Source organism: Pelophylax lessonae (assembly GCF_965119305.1).
Source record: "Pelophylax lessonae genome assembly, chromosome: 3".
Taxonomy (NCBI): Eukaryota; Metazoa; Chordata; class Amphibia; order Anura; family Ranidae; genus Pelophylax; species Pelophylax lessonae.
Genome location: NC_138770.1, coordinates 664107031 through 664125257, shown reverse-complemented (window position 1 = coordinate 664125257; position 18227 = coordinate 664107031). Strand labels below are relative to the sequence as shown.

Sequence of the window (18227 nt, the reverse complement as noted above, 5' to 3'; positions counted from 1 at the left end):
CAAAGCCGCCTATCATTCTCCCCTGTGTAAAAGCACAGATCATACGGTCCTGCTATGTAGGACCGTTGATCTCTGCTGTTACACACAAAGCCACATCCAATCACAGTTAGAAGCACGCCCCTAGGGACACACTTAACCCCTCCTTCCCCAATAAAGTTAACCCCTTCCCTGCCAGTGTCATTTTGCAGTAACAGTGCATATGTATAGCACTGATTACTGTAGTAATGTCACTGGTAACCCCAAAAGTGTCAAAAATGTCAGTCAAGGGTCCGATCTGTCCGCCGCAATGTCACAGTCCCACAAAAAAAATTGCAGATCGCTGCCATTAAAAAAAACAATAAAAATTACAAAAATCTTTCCCTTAGTTAGTCAACGCAATTACTTTTGCGTAAACCAATAAAAATACGCTTTTTGCAATTTTTTTTTACCAAACATATGTAGCAGAAAACAAATTGGCCTGAAATGTTAAAAAATTTTGATTTTTACATTTTTTGGGGGGAATTTCATATAAAAAATGTGAAAAATATTTATTTTTGCAAAATTGTCGCTCTTTTTTTGTTTATAGCGCATGATCAAAAAATCGCACAGGTGATCAAATACCACCAAAAGAAAGCTCTGTTTGTGGGAAAAAAAGGACGTCAAATTAATTTGGGTACAGCATCGCACGACCGTGCAATTGTCCGTTAAAGTAACGCAGTGCCGAATCGCAAAATATGGCCTGGTCATTAACCACTTTACCACTGAGTACCGTAGTACTACTGCGGCAAAGTGGCTCGTTATCGTCTGACGACGTAGACCTACGTCGCCAGACTCCTCCCCCTGTAGGCGGCGCTCGCGCGCCGCCGGAGGCGCGCTCCCGCTGTTTTCATTCACAGCGGGAGTCGGGCCAAGGGAGGAGCAGCGGCGATCGCCGCTGCTCTGCCCCGATCGTCGGGGAATCCAGTTTGGAGATCCGCCCGCTTGTGTAAACAGAGCGGGCGGATCTCCATAGTGACAGGGAGTGACAGATCGGACTGTTCAGCATAGCTGGACATCCGATCTGTCCATGACTCACTCAGTCACCTCCCCCCCTACACGTCAGTAAGCACCAGGCATACATTAACCCCTCCCTCTCCAATAAAATTAACCCCTTCCCTGCCAGTGTCATTTTTACAGTAACAGTGCATATTTATAGCACTGATTACTGCAGTAATGTCACTGGTACCCCCAAAAGTGTCAAAAATGTCAGTCAAGGGTCCGATCTGTCCGCCGCAATGTCGCAGTCCCGCAAAAAAAATCGCAGATCGCCGCCATTACGCGTTAAAAAAAAAAACACCAAAAATGACAGAAATCTTTCCCATAGTTAGTAAACGCAATAACTTTTGCGCAAACCAATCAAAATACGCTTATTGTGATTTTTTTTTACCAAACATGGGTAGCAGAAAACAAATTGGACAAAAATTTAAAAAAAAATTGGTTTTTACATCTTTTTTGGGGGGAATTTCATATAAAAAAATGTTAAAAATATTGTTATTTTTTCAAAATAAACGCTCTTTTTTTGTTTATAGCGCAAAAAATAAAAAGCGCACAGGTGATCAAATACCACCAAAAGAAAGCTCTGTTTGTGGGAAAAAAAGGACATAAATTTTGTTTGGGTACGGTGTTGCATGACCGCGCAATTGTCAGTTAAAGTCGCACAGTGCCGAATCGCAAAAAGTGGCCCAGACGTAAGACAGCAAAATGCTCTAGTGGTAAAGTGGTTAAGGGGGAAAATCTTCCGGTCCAGAAATGGTTAAATGATTGCAGCATCATGACAGTTGAAGAATAAACAGAGGCCAAGATGGCGGCTTTCTTGGCTGAAAACAATAGGAGGGTTTACTTCCACTTTAAAGGTAAGAACAGGCAGGATACCTTTATGCAGGTAAAATAGGCAAAACTGATGCCAACCACTAACCTTGAATATGCAGATCACTGATTTTCTGTAAAGCTCATGGTAGAAAATCCATTCTTTCCTGAAATGAAAAGGACACATTATGTTAAGTAATATGACAATGATGATATACCATCAAAAAGTCGTATTCAGTAGTAAAATCTCTCCTTTATTTTCTGTCCAATTTAGTTGGAAAGTTAGTGCATTCAAAATCTCCTTAAGTGGGATGCAGGAAGCAACAAAAACTTGTGGATAGACTTTGACTTTTCAGGTAGACCCCCTGCTGCCCAATCTGCGGCCCATAAGCATTTTTTTTTAGGCCCTCTGGGGCCCCCAGGCTCCAACAACTCCTATAGCATGTGTGCAGTCTCTGACATTCTTTTGTAGCATGCTCATCCTGTAAAATAAAACCAAAGAATTTCAACTTACCGACCAACCCCTGTTTTTAATGCATACTGTTGGACAGGTCACTTTGGTTGGTCGCAGGCTGGTCGGTAAGTTGAGCTTGGAAATTCTTTGCAAATACAAAAGGCATCACGCCCTAAAAACTCCTAATAAAAAGGGGGGGCGGGTCAAATACTGACTGGTCCCCAGACCTATAAACCCATTCACCAAGACCAAATGGACTAAGGTGCAGTCCCTTTTCTTAAACCGTAATCAAAAAAGGGGGGGAGAGGCTAGGGATCGACCGATTATCGGCACCACCGATATATCGGGGGCCGATACGCACTTTTCCCGATATATCGGAATCGGCCCCTGAGATTACCAATATTGCCGATATTTCGGGAAAGTGCTTGTACCGGAGTGATGCCTGCAGCTAGAGGCATCACCTCGGTACCGGTGTCCATATCTGACGCTCGGCTGTCTTGTAATGACAACCGATGCGGCTGAGAAGCCGCTCAGCTGTCATTACAAGGAGCGGGAGGGGACATCCCCCCCCTCCCGTCACTTTCCGCAGCTCGCTGGGGTCTCCCGTCCCACCGGGAGACCCGGACATCCTACCTGCACGGCCACCGAACAGAAGACCCGATCAAAGCTGCATTTGGCTCTGATCGGGTCTCCATGTAAAAAACCCAGAAGTGATGTCATGACATCACTTCCAGGTACAGCCAAATTAGGCGTTTTGAATGCTTAGTGCCGAGGAGGGGTTTGGGGTCTTTTAGACCCCAGATCCCTCCACAAGGAAAATCTGTAAAAAAAAAAAAATGAATAATAAAATGTTTTTTTACATGTCCTAAAATATCGGCCGATACCGATATCCGATGACCAAAATACCGGTATCGGCATTAAAAAAAGGATATCAGTCGATCAGTAGGAGAGGCCTCCTAGAAGTCAAAACTGGACACCCGGTATTGCTCAAGGTAAACTTTATTGAATAGAATTAAATACCAATTCCATAAACAAATTGGTCATCACCAATAGTAAAAAGACAACATTGTCAAATAAAAACAGAGACAAAGGGGATTGAAACAGCCATGTATTCATTACCCTTCTACAATACAATCGTTCAACACATTCATCCTGATTCCAGTAAGGATTCCAGTATTCAGGAGTGTACCAGGGTTAACCCCAGGAATGTGACGAATTGGGATAATTATGGATAGTCATTCAGCAGGTATCCAAATGTAAAGGACGTAGACGAAAAGGGTGACGTGTTCAATAATTATTTTACCCGCTGTATTTATTATAGGCAGAGGTTAAAAAAAAAACCCCGAAAGCAAGCAGCTTACCAGGGTCCTCAGGGGGTTCTAATCATACCATGTAAGCTGCTTGCTTTCTGCATTTTTTTTTACCTCTGCCTATATGAAATAAATGGATTTTATGCTGTCAAGGATCCGAGTCACTGATTGCATCTGTCTTAAAGAATGCATTAACACCAAACCCTTGAATGAGCATAAAGGCGCATGCAGAAATGCAATTTGTACTGCGCTTTTCCAGCTGCTTTCTCCTAAGCGTCCTTTGGAGTGGAGTGTGCATTTATTATAAACTCCAACCATTCTCCATCACTGCACTACTAAATTCTATGTTATAAACTCAAACTATCTTTATCACTGCACAATTCCATCCAATGTTATAAACACCAACTATTCTGCATCACGGCACTACTCCATCCTTCATTATAAACTCCAACCATTCTCCATCACTGCACTACTCCATCCTTCATTATAAACTCCAACCATTCTCCATCACTGCACTACTCCATCCTTCATTATAAACTCCAACCATTCTCCATCACTGCACTACTCCATCCTTCATTATAAACTTCAAGCATCCTCCATCACTGTACTACTCCATCCTTCATTATAAACACCAACCATTCTCCATCACTGCACTACTCCATCCTTTATTATAAACTCCAACCATTCTCCATCACTGCACTACTCCATCCTTCATTATAAACTCCAACCATTCTCCATCACTGCACTACTCCATCCTTCATTATAAACTTCAAGCATCCTCCATCACTGCACTACTCCATCCTTCATTATAAACTCCAACCATTCTCCATCACTGCACTACTCCATCCTTCATTATAAACTCCAACCATTCTCCATCACTGCACTACTCCATCCTTCATTATAAACTCCAACCATTCTCCATCACTGCACTACTCCATCCTTCATTATAAACACCAACCATTCTCCATCACTGCACTACTCCATCCTTCATTATAAACTCCAACCATTCTCCATCACTGCACTACTCCATCCTTCATTATAAACTCCAAGCATCCTCCATCACTGCACTACTCCATCCTTCATTATAAACTCCAACCATCCTCCACCACTGCACTACTCCGTCCTTCATTATAAACTTCAACTATTCTCCATCACTGCACTACTTCATCCTTCATTATAAACGCCAACCATTCTCCATCCCTGCACTACTCCATCCTTCATTATATACTCAAACCATCCTCCATCACTGCACTACTCCATCCTTCATTATAAACTCAATCAGTAAAACCTTGGAATGCGAGCGTATTTCGTTCCGCAAACATGCTTGTAATCCAAAGCACTCGTATATTGTATAAATCAAATTATAATAAGAAATAGAATGAGTCCTTCAGTTTATAGCCCATATAAAAAGATTGTATCAATGTGATAGGTTGTGTAACCATAAAATGTCCATCCACAAATGGTGCCTCCACAAGGGGATAAGAAGCAAAATCCAGCAGGAGCTACAGAGTATAAAAGAGAAGAGAGGTGCCTCTAAATTTAGCAATATGGTTACATTAAATTAAGGTTCAACACATGTTTCAATATATATGATGATGATCCAGAGGGTCCACCTTAGATTAAAGACCTTGTATCTATCATGTTGTTTTGCAACCTTTTCCTCCATCCTCATCAGACGGCACATCTCTATTGCCCATTCCCCAATGGTTGGGGATTTGGTAGACTGCCAGTGTCTCGGTATCAGGGCACTGGCTGCATCAAGAAAGAACTTGAGTAGTGACTTCTTAATTGAGGAAATTGTACCAGCAATACCATCTTGGGTGTTCACTTACAATCCACTGAAACTAACCAATTATATACCTGTGCTACTTTACTATTATCCTACCCTTTAATATATCCCATTCTGGGAGTGGGTAAAAGTTTGGGGGGGAAGTGCGTGGCACGGTGTCTTTGGCGGGAGCAGAGTCCCAGGAAGGAGAGTGTGGCTGTCTCTCCTTCTGTCTGAGGAAGGCGGATGTCTTGGGGTGTCGCCTGAGCGTCCAGAGAGTGCTGAGTTGAGCTGAGCCTGCAGAGAGAGAGAGGGGTCCAGTCCCAGGAAAGCCTACACAGGTCGTGAGTACTGAGGATTGCCCCTGGGGGTCTGCCTGAAGTTAGAGGGGATCACTTCGGAAGAGGTTCTGGGATTCAGTGTCAGCTAGCTGTAAAAGGGGGTACCTAGGTTGAGGACCCTGAAGCTACAGAGGGGGTACATAGTCAGTGGACCCTGAAGAGTTTGAGGTTAAAGCGGGCACCTGCAGTTGGGCCCTGAATTGTACAGAGTGTGCCAGTTAAAGTTACCACTATACAGAATTCTACTATATACTACCTCAAGCTGGGAGGAAAGTTTTCAGTGACTTTCACAGTACAACAGTGTTAGGAGTTCTACAGTTCTCAGTCTTGGATCTTCTGGACTATAAGTCGAGGATTTAGCACTTCTTCTGTTCTACAGAGTATTCTCAGTGTCAGTGAGCATTGGCTGGTGCCGGCTGGCGTCAAGGAAGCGCCAACAGGCATTTTCAGAAGTAAAGTCCCAATTGTAATTAGTTTAAGCCTCAAGGAGTATCCCGCTCATTCCCTTCTCCCAACCCCTTAATTTCAATAAAAACCACAAACAAAGATGCCGGAGTTGTCGCTGCTTCAGTTATCACACCCAGTGTCACAGCTCATTACTCCATCCTACATCACTAACACAGACCCTCCTCCATTACTCCATCCTACATCACTAACACAGACCCACCTCCGTTACTCCATCACTAACACAGACCCTCCTCCATTACTCCATCCTACATCACTAACATAGACCCGCCTCCATTTCTCCATCCTGCATCACTAACACAGACCCTCCTCCATTACTCCATCCTACATCACTAACACATACCCTCCTCCATTACTCCTTCCTTCATTACTATCACAGACCCTCCTCCATTACTCCATCCTACATCACTAACACATACCCTCCTCCATTACTCCTTCCTTCATTACTATCACAGACCCTCCTCCATTACTCCATGCTTCATTACTATCACATACCCTCCTCCATTACTCCATCCTTCATTACTATCACAGACCCTCCTCCATTACTCCATCCTTCATTACTATCACATACCCTCCTCCATTACTCCATCCTTCATTACTATCACATACCCTCCTCCATTACTCCATCCTTCATTACTATCACAGACCCTCCTCCATTACTCCTTCCTTCATTACTATCACATACCCTCCTCCATTACTCCATCCTTCATTACTATCACAGACCCTCCTCCATTACTCCATCCTTCATTACTATCACAGACCCTCCTCCATTACTCCATCACTAACACAGACCCTCCTCCATTACTCCATCCTTCATTACTATCACAGACCCTCCTCCATTACTCCATCACTAACACAGACCCTCCTCCATTACTCCATCCTACATCACTAACACAGACCCGCCTCCATTACTCCATCCTACATCACTAACACAGACCCTATTCCATTATGCCATCACTAACACAGACCCGCCTCCATTACTCCATCACTAACACAGACCCTCCTCCATTACTCCATCACTAACACACACCCTCCTCCATTACTCCATCCTACATCACTAACACAGACCCTCCTCCATTACTCCATCCTACATCACTAACACAGACCCGCCTCCATTATTCCATCACTAACACAGACCCTCCTCCATTACTCCATCACTAACACAGACCCTATTCCATTACTCCATCACTAACACACACCCTCCTCCATTACTCCATCACTAACACACAGCCTCCTCCATTACTCCATCCTACATCACTAACACAGACCCTCCTCCATTACTCCATCCTACATCACTAACACAGACCCTCCTCCATTACTCCATCCTTCATAACGAACACAGACCCTCCTCCATTACTCTATCCTACATCACTAACACAGACCCTCCTCCATTACTCCATCACTAACACACACCCTCTTCCATTACTCCATCACTAACACACACCCTCCTCCATTACTCCATCACTAACACACACCCTCCTCCATTACTCCATCACTAACACACACCCTCCTCCATTACTCCATCACTAACACAGACCCTCTTCCATTACTCCATCACTAACACACACCCTCCTCCATTACTCCATCACTAACACACACCCTCCTCCATTACTCCATCACTAACACACACCCTCCTCCATTACTCCATCACTAACACAGACCCTCCTCCATTACTCCATCACTAACACACACCCTCTTCCATTACTCCATCACTAACACACACCCTCCTCCATTACTCCATCACTAACACACACCCTCCTCCATTACTCCATCACTAACACAGACCCTCCTCCATTACTCCATCACTAACACACACCCTCCTCCATTACTCCATCACTAACACACACCCTCCTCCATTACTCCATCACTAACACACACCCTCCTCCATTACTCCATCACTAACACACACCCTCCTCCATTACTCCATCACTAACACACACCCTCCTCCATTACTCCATCACTAACACACACCCTCCTCCATTACTCCATCACTAACACACACCCTCCTCCATTACTCCATCCTACATCACTAACGCAGACCCTCCACCATTACTACATCCTTTATTACTATCACAGACCCAATTCCATTATTCCATCCTTCATACCTAACACAGACCCACCCCACATCACTAACACAGACCCTCCTCCACCAGTGTCCTACCCTGTCCTATGGCACTAAATCTCAATTACTGTATCACACCAATCTACCTTATAAACCCATACATCGTCCACCTGTGTACCCATCTATCATGGATGAATAATCCAAACCATCCTTCATGAGTGTTTCATTCCATCCTATATAACTTTCCTAGATTAGTACCAATTACCGATGAGTGGATACAAGTCTGGTCATTGCAGCTGCTTTGAGCATTCCAATTATTTTATCCATTCAAACTTTTTATGATCCCGCAAAGGAACAAAAAGTACACAGAGGAGCAACAATCTTTCAAAGTGATCATCTCAACAGCAATTGCCATCGCTGAACATAGCAGAACTCCATTACCTAGCAGCAAGACCGGTTTCATGTATAGTTTGACGTGTCCACAACATACAGGAACTTGGTGGAGATGGAAAAGGTAAGCAGAAAAAATAAAGGCGTCAGTATATTTGCACAGCAATTACTGTGAGATCCGGGAAAGTTATTTGTTTTGTGATTGAACCAGTTGAGGCTTTCTGCTTTGGGCCCTGGCAAGTCACAACTAGCCAATTATTATATTATCTTTCAGTGTTCTCTGAGCTGGAGGAATGAAATGAAAGACACCCCCCCCCCACCTTGTGGATTTAACACCTCAATAAAAACAAGAGAAAAAAGTCGGGGCGATACAATTTAGTCTTACCGTCCCTGCCAGTTCTATAATACTGTCCTAATATTCCCACTAAAAAGGTGGAAGGACTGCCATGGACAGAAACTAAAACTGAACTCTGTTCAGACATAACCAAATCAGGGATTTGTCAATTAGTTACAAAGATAAAATTACAAATGTTCCTAACCACTTCAATACCGGGCACTTCACCCCCTTCCTGCCCGGCCAATTTTCAGATTTCAGTGCTGTCACACCTTGAATGACAATGGCGCTGTCATGCAATGCTGTACCCATATGACATTTTTAACTTTTTTTTTCCACACAAACCGAGCTTTATTTTGGTGGTATTTAACCACCATTGGGTTTCTTTTTTATCTTTTTGCTAAATAAACGGAAAAAAAATTCAGAAAATGTTGAAAAAAATTTTTCTTTTCTTTGCTTCGGTTAATAAAATTTTACAAATTAATAATATTTCTTCATAAATTTAGCCGAAAATGTATTCTGCTCCATTTCTTTGGTGAAAATAACCCAAATCAGTATTTACTATTTAGTCTGTAGGAAAGTTATAAAGTCCAAAAACTGTGGTATATATATATATATATATATATATATATATATATATATATATATATATATATATATATATATCTATATATTTGTATGTGTGTGTATATATATATATATATATATATAAATATATATATATACATATATATATATATATACTGTATGTATATATATATAATATATGTGTGTGTGTGTATATGTGTATATATATATATATATATACATACATATGTGTGTGTGTATATATATATATATATATGAAAATCAATCATTCCTGATGTACTGACAGCCTTTCTCATTTCTTGAGGCCCAAAAAATGCCAGGACAGTACATATATCCTCCAAATGACCCCTTTTAGGAAAGACAGTCCAAGGTATTTAGTAAGAGGTGTGGCGAGTTTTTTGAAGTTTATTGGAAAATGAAGACCTTTTTTAAAAAAAAAAAAAAAAGTTCACAATGTTCTTTTTTACATACTGTCACTAGTGCCAGTACAGCGGCATCATATAACTGGTGTAGTGGTGATCAGGGACACTGACTGGTGATAGTATGTAAAATAATAAATAAATAAATAATAATAAATAATATTTATATATATATATATATATATATATATATAAAGGGTTAATAAGGGTTAATAAGTTAATAAACAGAGGAACATCTGAAAAAAAAAAACAAAACAAAAACATTTTTATTTTACTTGACAGGTTGCCTTAAATTGACTCCAACTGCAGATCGAAGTTCATCCCTTTGATCTGTAGATGAATAAACAAAGATACAAAAAGAAACAATGTTTCTTTTTATCTGCTTCAGCGCCTGAGCAATGTTTTCCATAAACATTGCCTGGCAGCTTTTTGTATTTTTTTTTTTTTGACAGCTCCAATTGCTGGGATTTCAATTTACACTTCAGCTGTCAACAGGGGAACCCCACTGACAGCTGAATGAGTCATCGCTTGTTAAGGACATGGTGCCCTGCTCCCTAATATCATATGATGCCCTGGTGTTTAACTGATTTCATTTGAATGATGGGTGCAGCTGCAGGCATCATTTAGATATCTTCTTTTTCTGATTCCCTGTCATGTAAAAACAATCATAGCAGCTGTTCAGTCTCTTGATTGTTTTTACAGGCAGCAGGAGGGGACGTTCCCCCCTTCCCTCAACCCTTCAGAGCTTCTACCGGCTCACCCATGCAATCGGCATACCGGAGGATAAATCGGCCGATGGTGGCCATTTACCATAGAGCTGACCAAGGACCAGATGGTCCCTGGTCATCTCTATGACCTTCGGAGGCTGAGCGCGATATGATGTCACGTCCGGCCTCGGCGGATGTAAACACTGTCGTTTCCTTGGCTGGAAATCTGAGATTGTTTTTTTTTTTAGTCTCAGGCTTTCCAGCCTAGAGGCGAGACCTTGAGATTTATAGACCCCCAGATCCCACTGTAAAGAGGACTTGTCATGGCCTATTCCTATTACAAGGGATGTTTACAGGCATAAAAGTGATCCATAAAAAAAAAAAATTAAAAGGGAAAGTAACAAAATAAAAAAATAAAAGTAAACAAAAAAAAATAATAAAGTGCCTCCGTCCCCACATGCACGCACGCAGAAGAGAACGCATACCTACATCGCGCATATGTAAACGGAGTTTAAACCACACATGTGAGGTATCGCCACAAACATTCGAGCGAGAGCAATAATTCCAGCCCAAGACCTCCTCTGTAACTCTAAACTGGTAACCTGTAAAAATATTTGAAGCGTTGCCTATGAAGATTTTTAAGTACCAAAGTTTGGCGTCATTCCACAAGTGTGCACAATTTTAAAGTGTGACATGTTAGGTATCTATTTATTTGGCGTAACATTATCTTTCACAATATACAAAAAAATCGGGCTAACTTTAGTGATTTGTTTTTTTTTTAATTCAGGAAACTGTTTTTTTCCCCCCCCCCAAAAAAAGGTGTTTGGAAAATTGCTGCAAATTCCGTGTGACATAAAAAATTGCAACAACCACCATTTGTTCCCTAGGGTCTCTGCTTAAAAAAACATATATAAGGTTTGGGGGTTCTGAGTAATTTTCTAGCAAAAAAATGCTGATTTGTACATGTAGGAGAGGAGTGACAGAATAGGCCCCGGTATGGAAGTGGTTAACAACCCGAAAATTGCCAACTTTTTTTTTTTTTAACATTTCAGCTGTCAGTTGGGGAATCCCACTGACAGCTGAAAGAACCAAAACTAAAGCCTCGTACACATGCAACGATTTTCCACCGACCGGTCGTCCGTCTTTTGTCCAGAGTTGTGTTTTGTTGGTTGGAATGTACTCTAGACTGCACACGAATTTTCCCGCACGACAAAATTCTACTTCAGAAGTGATGTCATGTGTTGGATTGCTTTCTTTGTGTTCTTTCATCTCTGAGCATGCCTAGTCTTGCTAATAAGATTTTTCCCCGTCTAAATCTGTACTAATGAGACGAAAATCGGACGTGTGTTGACGGACAACAGAAATTATATAGCCTGCACACCAGGATTTTTTCGGCCGAAAAGTCGGAGTCGGTTGTCGGAAGCATCATACTAACAAGCCGAAAATCAGCAGATCGGTCGTCAGACGAAATTTCCCGGCCAAATTTCTTCTCGTGTGTACGGGGCTTAAGTCCTGGTTCACATATGTGTGATGACAGACTTCACATGTGATTCAGAGTGCACATGTGATGTCTGTGCGATGCAAATTCAGCCATACAGCTCAGACCATACGCCACACACTGCATCAAATTGGTCTGTCCTGTGGTCTGATGAGACCAAGATAAACTTATTTGGTTCAGATGGTGTCAAGCGTGTGTGGTGGCAACCAGGTGAGAAGTACAAAGACAAGTGTGTCTTACCTACATTCAAGCATGGTGGGACCTACAGTCAAACATAAATTGACACTTTGGGTCCAATTTGGACATTTCCACTTAGGGGTGTACTCACTTTTGTTACCAGCGGTTCAGACATTAACCACTTGCCGACTGAGTACGGTAATAGTAATGCGGCAAAGTGGTTCGTTATCGTCTGACGACGTAGTATTAACGTCGTCAGACACTCCCCCTTCTGGGCGGCGCTTGCGCGCCGCCGGAGGCTCGTTCCCGCTGTTTTCATTCACCGCTGCTCTGCCCCGATCGCCGGGGATCTAGTGTGGAGATCCGCCCGCCTGTGTAAACACAAGCGGGCGGATCTCCATAGTGACAGGGAGTGACAGATCGGACTGTTCAGCATAGCTGGACATCCGATCTGTCCCTGACTCACTCAGTCACCTCCCCCCCTACACGTCAGTAAGCACCAGGCATACATTAACCCCTCCCTCTCCAATAAAATTAACCCCTTCCCTGCCAGTGTCATTTTTACAGTAACAGTGCATATATATAGCACTGATTACTGCAGTAATGTCACTGGTAACCCCAAAAGTGTCAAAAATGTCAGTCAAGGGTCCGATCTGTCCGCCGCAATGTCGCAGTCCCACAAAAAAAATCGCAGATCGCCGCCATTACGCGTTAAAAAAAAAAAACACCAAAAATGACAGAAATCTTTCCCTTTGTTAGTAAACGCAATAACTTTTGCGCAAACCAATCAAAATACGCTTATTGTGATTTTTTTTTACCAAACAAAGGTAGCAGAAAACAAATTGGCCAAAAATTTTTAAAAAAATTGGTTTTTACATCTTTTTTGGGGGAAATTTCATATAAAAAAAATGTTAAAAATATTGTTATTTTTTCAAAATAAACGCTCTTTTTTTGTTTATAGCGCAAAAAGTAAAAATCGCACAGGTGATCAAATACCACCAAAAGAAAGCTCTGTTTGTGGGAAAAAGAGGACGTAAATTTCGTTTGGGTACGGCGTCGCACGACCGCGCAATTGTCAGTTGAAGTCGCACAGCGCCGAATCGCAAAAAGTGGCCTGGACGGAAGACAGCAAAATCCTCCGGTGGTAAAGTGGTTAATGGCTGTGTGTTGAGATATTTTGAGGGGACAGCAAATTATTATAAATTGTTATACAAGCTGTACACACTCACTACTTTACATTGTAGCAAAGTGTCATTACTTCAGTGTTGTCACATGAAAAGATAGAATAAAATATTTACAAAAATGTGAGGGGTGTACTCACTTTTGTCATATACTGTATGTGAACTGGCACTCAAAGTATTGGTTTCAGATATCGGAGCATTTGCGCAAGTACCGATACTCATGCAATTGCTTAGTATCGGCACCGACACTTGTATCGGTGCAACCCTAGTTTACACAATTTACACAATTTCTTCTTCATGGTTCGAAGTGGAAAAATGGCAAAACTCTGAAAATCCAGAAATATCTTTAATGTGCTTACAAAAAAAAAAGTATAGAGAAGACATAAAAAGAAAAGACAAAGAAAATAAAAAAAAGAAAAAAAAAAGAAAAGAAAACTTTTTCATGCAACCAACCAAAAAAATATATATATTTGCCCAAAATTTGTAGTCTAACATCATCACCTCCAGCTCAACCTAATTTATTTACAGAGACGTAAATTGGATGTGACGTTTGCGTACACAACTTTTCAAGGAGATTTTCAGAATTTATTGGAGTGAAAACATCACTCCGTATTTGGCTTTTCACATTGTAGGTTGAAGAACATTTTACAGTACGAGACTTGGAGGTATGCAAAAAAAGGGTAATAAAGACGTAACAAAAGTAAAACAAGGAAATGAAAAATGTGCTCATTAAGTAAACTATGTCGCCAAAACAGACCTCAATAGAAAAATGCCTTTGGGGGTAATGAGTATTCCTTGTAAAGTACGGTACATTTACGAAAATTACTGGATAAACCACTTTGTCAGAGAAAGGAGAGAAGTTGCAATGACAAAAAGACAAAAATAAATGACATTTAAATGACTGCGGTTAGCCAGGCTGTCTATATACGACTCTGTCCAGTTTAATCAGAGTCCAAGTCTTTTATGATGTTCAGATTGTCCCTAATATGGAAACTACACAAAATACATAGACAGACCTAAATGCATTTAGAAATAAGAATATTTATTTAAATATAAAAATATTTAGAAGTCATAAAATCGAAAACTCACTCACTGAATAATGAACAGAATACTCATTTAATTATAGCTGGAAGCAAATGTAAAAAAAAAAAAAAAGTCCCCTTCTGATCAAATTATGGTTTTATTAAATGCGTGATTATATTAATTTTAAATGATTTACTATTCAGTTTTTAAATACATCAATCTTTCTTTATTTTGGCTCCCTCTATTCCACTGCACAGCAACACACAGGCTGGGAAAAAGGATCAGCAAGCATGGGGACCTGGAAAAACTTTTTCCGGGGGGCATAATTTTAAGGTCAGCCATGCTCCGCCCCTTTTCAACAATGTCATGAAGAGGAGGGGCTTAGTCATTATCACATAAAACGCATTCAAAGGTTTGAGAAACCTGATGCAAAAGCAAAGCCGACCCTCGCTGTTTCAGGTCTGTGCAGGCGGCGCACGCATGGACGCGTCATGCCTATGTGCACGGGGGCCACAAATCTCCTCAATTTCCTTGCTTCAGGCTCCCCACCTCCTGGAATGATAGCAATAGGGCAGAGGACAGTGGCCCACGCGGCTGCTGGTGTCAGTCACCATGCAAGTTGTGATTCGCGAGTATTAATTTTTAAAGGGGAAAAATAAGCCGCTCTTTACCAGTTTTCAGAGCGCTGATCACCGCTCACGTGACCCGCCGCCTCTCTCCTCCTCCCCTCCCGACTAACGTCAGTGGGGAATCCTCGGCCCTGCCCACTGCAGTCAGCTGTCAGACAGGGAGAGGAGAGAGCTGGTGGGTCACGTGAGCGGCGATTGCCGCTGTGAAAACTAGTAAAGAATGGCTTATTTTATCATTTAATTTCATTATTAACACAGACACAGGTGCACAGGCACACATTAAACAGACCAGACAGGATAGTATATTAAAGGGGAGGTTGAGATTCCGGGGGGGGCACTTCCCCCCCTTGCGGACGCCCATGTCAGCAAGACTGCAACCAAGTCAGGGCTATCGTGCATTGCACAGTGCTATCAGTCTGACACTGGGAACCTCCCTACAGGAGGGTAAGACCACAGGGATAGTGTCACTAGTCTGCTACTGCATTTTCAATATCCAACCAACAGACTGGGGATGCAGAGGGGTGGTGTGAAGAGATAACCAAACTGCATTGATTATCTTTTGCATTTTTTAACTTGCCTTTGGATCAGCTGTGGGTATTGGGTTCTGTAAATGGAGTTTTTCTGTTTATTTATTTTTTTCTGTTGGTTGAACTAGACAGACTTCTGTTATTTTTCAGCCTAACTATGTAACTGTAATAGAAAAAAGTGAGGCCACCCACCCAGATTTGTGTTCTGACAAGGTAATTGGAATCACAAAACTAAAAAAAAAATAAAAAAATGAAATAAAAATAAAAAAAAATAAAATGTAGATATTTTGCAGGTAAAAGTTGACACAACTGTGCATTTCAAAGCATACAAATGGACGCCAAACTACAAAGTGGAAAAGTCCAAACTTTATTTGCTTGTAACACCATCACATAAAACAGCCAACACATTTCAGGGGCAACAAACTCCCCCTTCATCAGAATTTAAAAGAATGGTATACAGACTTGAAAAAAAAAAAAGATTCATATTTGATCTGGCGCAAAGGGATTGGAATCACTGCAGTGTAATCAGCAGGTAAAAAACTGTGCATTTAGTTGGCAGACCACAACCTTTGGAAGACTGGGCATTTTCTGGAACTTTCTTTTTACATGTGAAAATCAAATTTTTTTTGTTGCTAGAAAATTAGTTAGAACCCCTAAACAGTATATAAAAATATATATATATATATATATATATTTTTTTTTAATATATATATATATATTTTTTTTTTAAAGCAGAGGCCCTTGAGAAAAAATTGGTGGGCTTTGCAATTTTTTAAGTCACACGGTATTTGCAAAACGATTTTTTAAATGCAGTTTTTTTGGGGGGGAAAAAAAATCCACATTTTAAATTTTAATGCAAAAAAACACAATACTTAACCTGATTTTTTTTTTGTAAAATATAAAAAATAGGGGTCACGTCGAGTAAATAGATACCAAACATGTCACGCTTTAAAATTGCGCATGCCTGCCCAATGGCGACAAACAACGTAAATTTCACTATCCATAGCTGAGGTTTTAAAAGTCTTCACAAGTTACCACTTCAGATGCACAGAGGAGGTCTGGTGCTAGAATTACTGCCCATGATCTGATGTTCGTGATGATACCTCACATGTGTGGCACGATCGTGGTTTGCGCGTGGTCAGGACCGACCAACACGTTAGCCTTTGTGCGGGGGGTGGGGCACTTTAAATTTCTTTTTAACTTATATTATTTTATTTTTTTTTACACTGTTGCTTAATTTTTTTTTTTTTCTTTATCACTTTTATTGCTATAAACATCCCTTGTGACAGTAATAGGCAGTGACAGGTACTCTTTATCGCTCTGATACCTCTCTGACATTTTGGGGTGTTTTTACCAACTATTCATCACCCACTGGGAAGGAAATCTGGCAGACAGTTCATCTATCCTCTTCCCTCCTCAGAATTTTTTACAGAGCACTTTATATGATATATAATATTTTACACATAATATTATTTTATAATTAATTTTTAATATATGTTCACTATATTTTTATATTGCAATATGGACTCTTGCAATATGGCTCCCGCTGCTGTCAATCAAATCCAGTGACACAGTAATGGGGGGGGGGGGGGCTGAGTCCCACTATCTGTGTCAACGGACGCAGCAGCGGGACTCGTGAGCGCGCCCGCAAGGGTGCCCCCCATTGAAAGCGGCTCTCTGTTGGGGGCACCCAATGAAGAGGAGGAGCCAGCCGGGGGGACCCCAGAAAAAGAGGATCAGGGCTGCTCGGTGCAAAACCAACTGCAGAGAGCTGAATTTAGTATCACTTTAACCACTTTACGACCAGCCGCCGCAGATTTACTGCGGCAGTCTGGCTCATACAGGCAAAGCGCCGTAAATGTACGCCGCTCGCATGGGAGGAGCTAGGGGGCGATCGTGCGCCGCTGGAGGCGCACTCACGCCCCCACTCGTCAGCGGGGGAGCCAGGCGGCTCCGATGGCCGCCGGCCACCCGCGATCTCCCGCTGCTGACAGAGAAGGACGGACGGCGGATGTAAACACAGCCGTCCGTACTTCTCCCTGAAGTGATCACAGATATCATGTGATCCTGCTATATAGGATCACATGTCTCTGTGATGACTTCACAAGCCACGCCCCCCCACAGTTAGAATCACGCCCCTAGGGTCACATTTAACCCCTTCATCACCAACAGGGTTAACCCCTTCCCTGCCAGTGTCATTATTACAGTAACAGGGCATATGTATAGCACTGATTACTGTAGTAATGTCACTGGTACCCCCAAAAGTGTGAAAAAAGTCAGTTGGGGGTCCGATCTGTCCGCCGCAATGTTGCAGTCCCCCAAAAAATCGCAGATCACCGCCATTACTAGTAAAAAAAAACAAAAAAACAATAAAAATGACATAAATCTTTCCCGTAGGTAGTAAATGCAATAACTTTATCGCAAACCAATCAAAATACGCTACATAAGAAATATGTAGCAGAAAACAAATTGGCCTAAAATGTTAAAAAATTTAGATTTTTAAATTTTGTTTGGGTACAGCGTCGCACGA

At 41.6% G+C, this 18227-nt stretch overlaps 1 protein-coding gene across 6 annotated transcripts in view; it reads right to left on the bottom strand.

The window, feature by feature from the left end:
* The window catches only part of PLCB4 (phospholipase C beta 4), a 608938-nt gene that overhangs the window by 455420 nt on the left and 135291 nt on the right, over nucleotides 1-18227 (bottom strand). For all 6 annotated transcript variants that reach the window (XM_082250179.1, XM_082250184.1, XM_082250183.1 and 3 more), the window contains exon 2: nucleotides 1934-1991. The gene's annotated coding sequence lies outside the window, so the exon portion shown is untranslated. The remainder of the gene's footprint in view (nucleotides 1-1933; nucleotides 1992-18227) is intronic.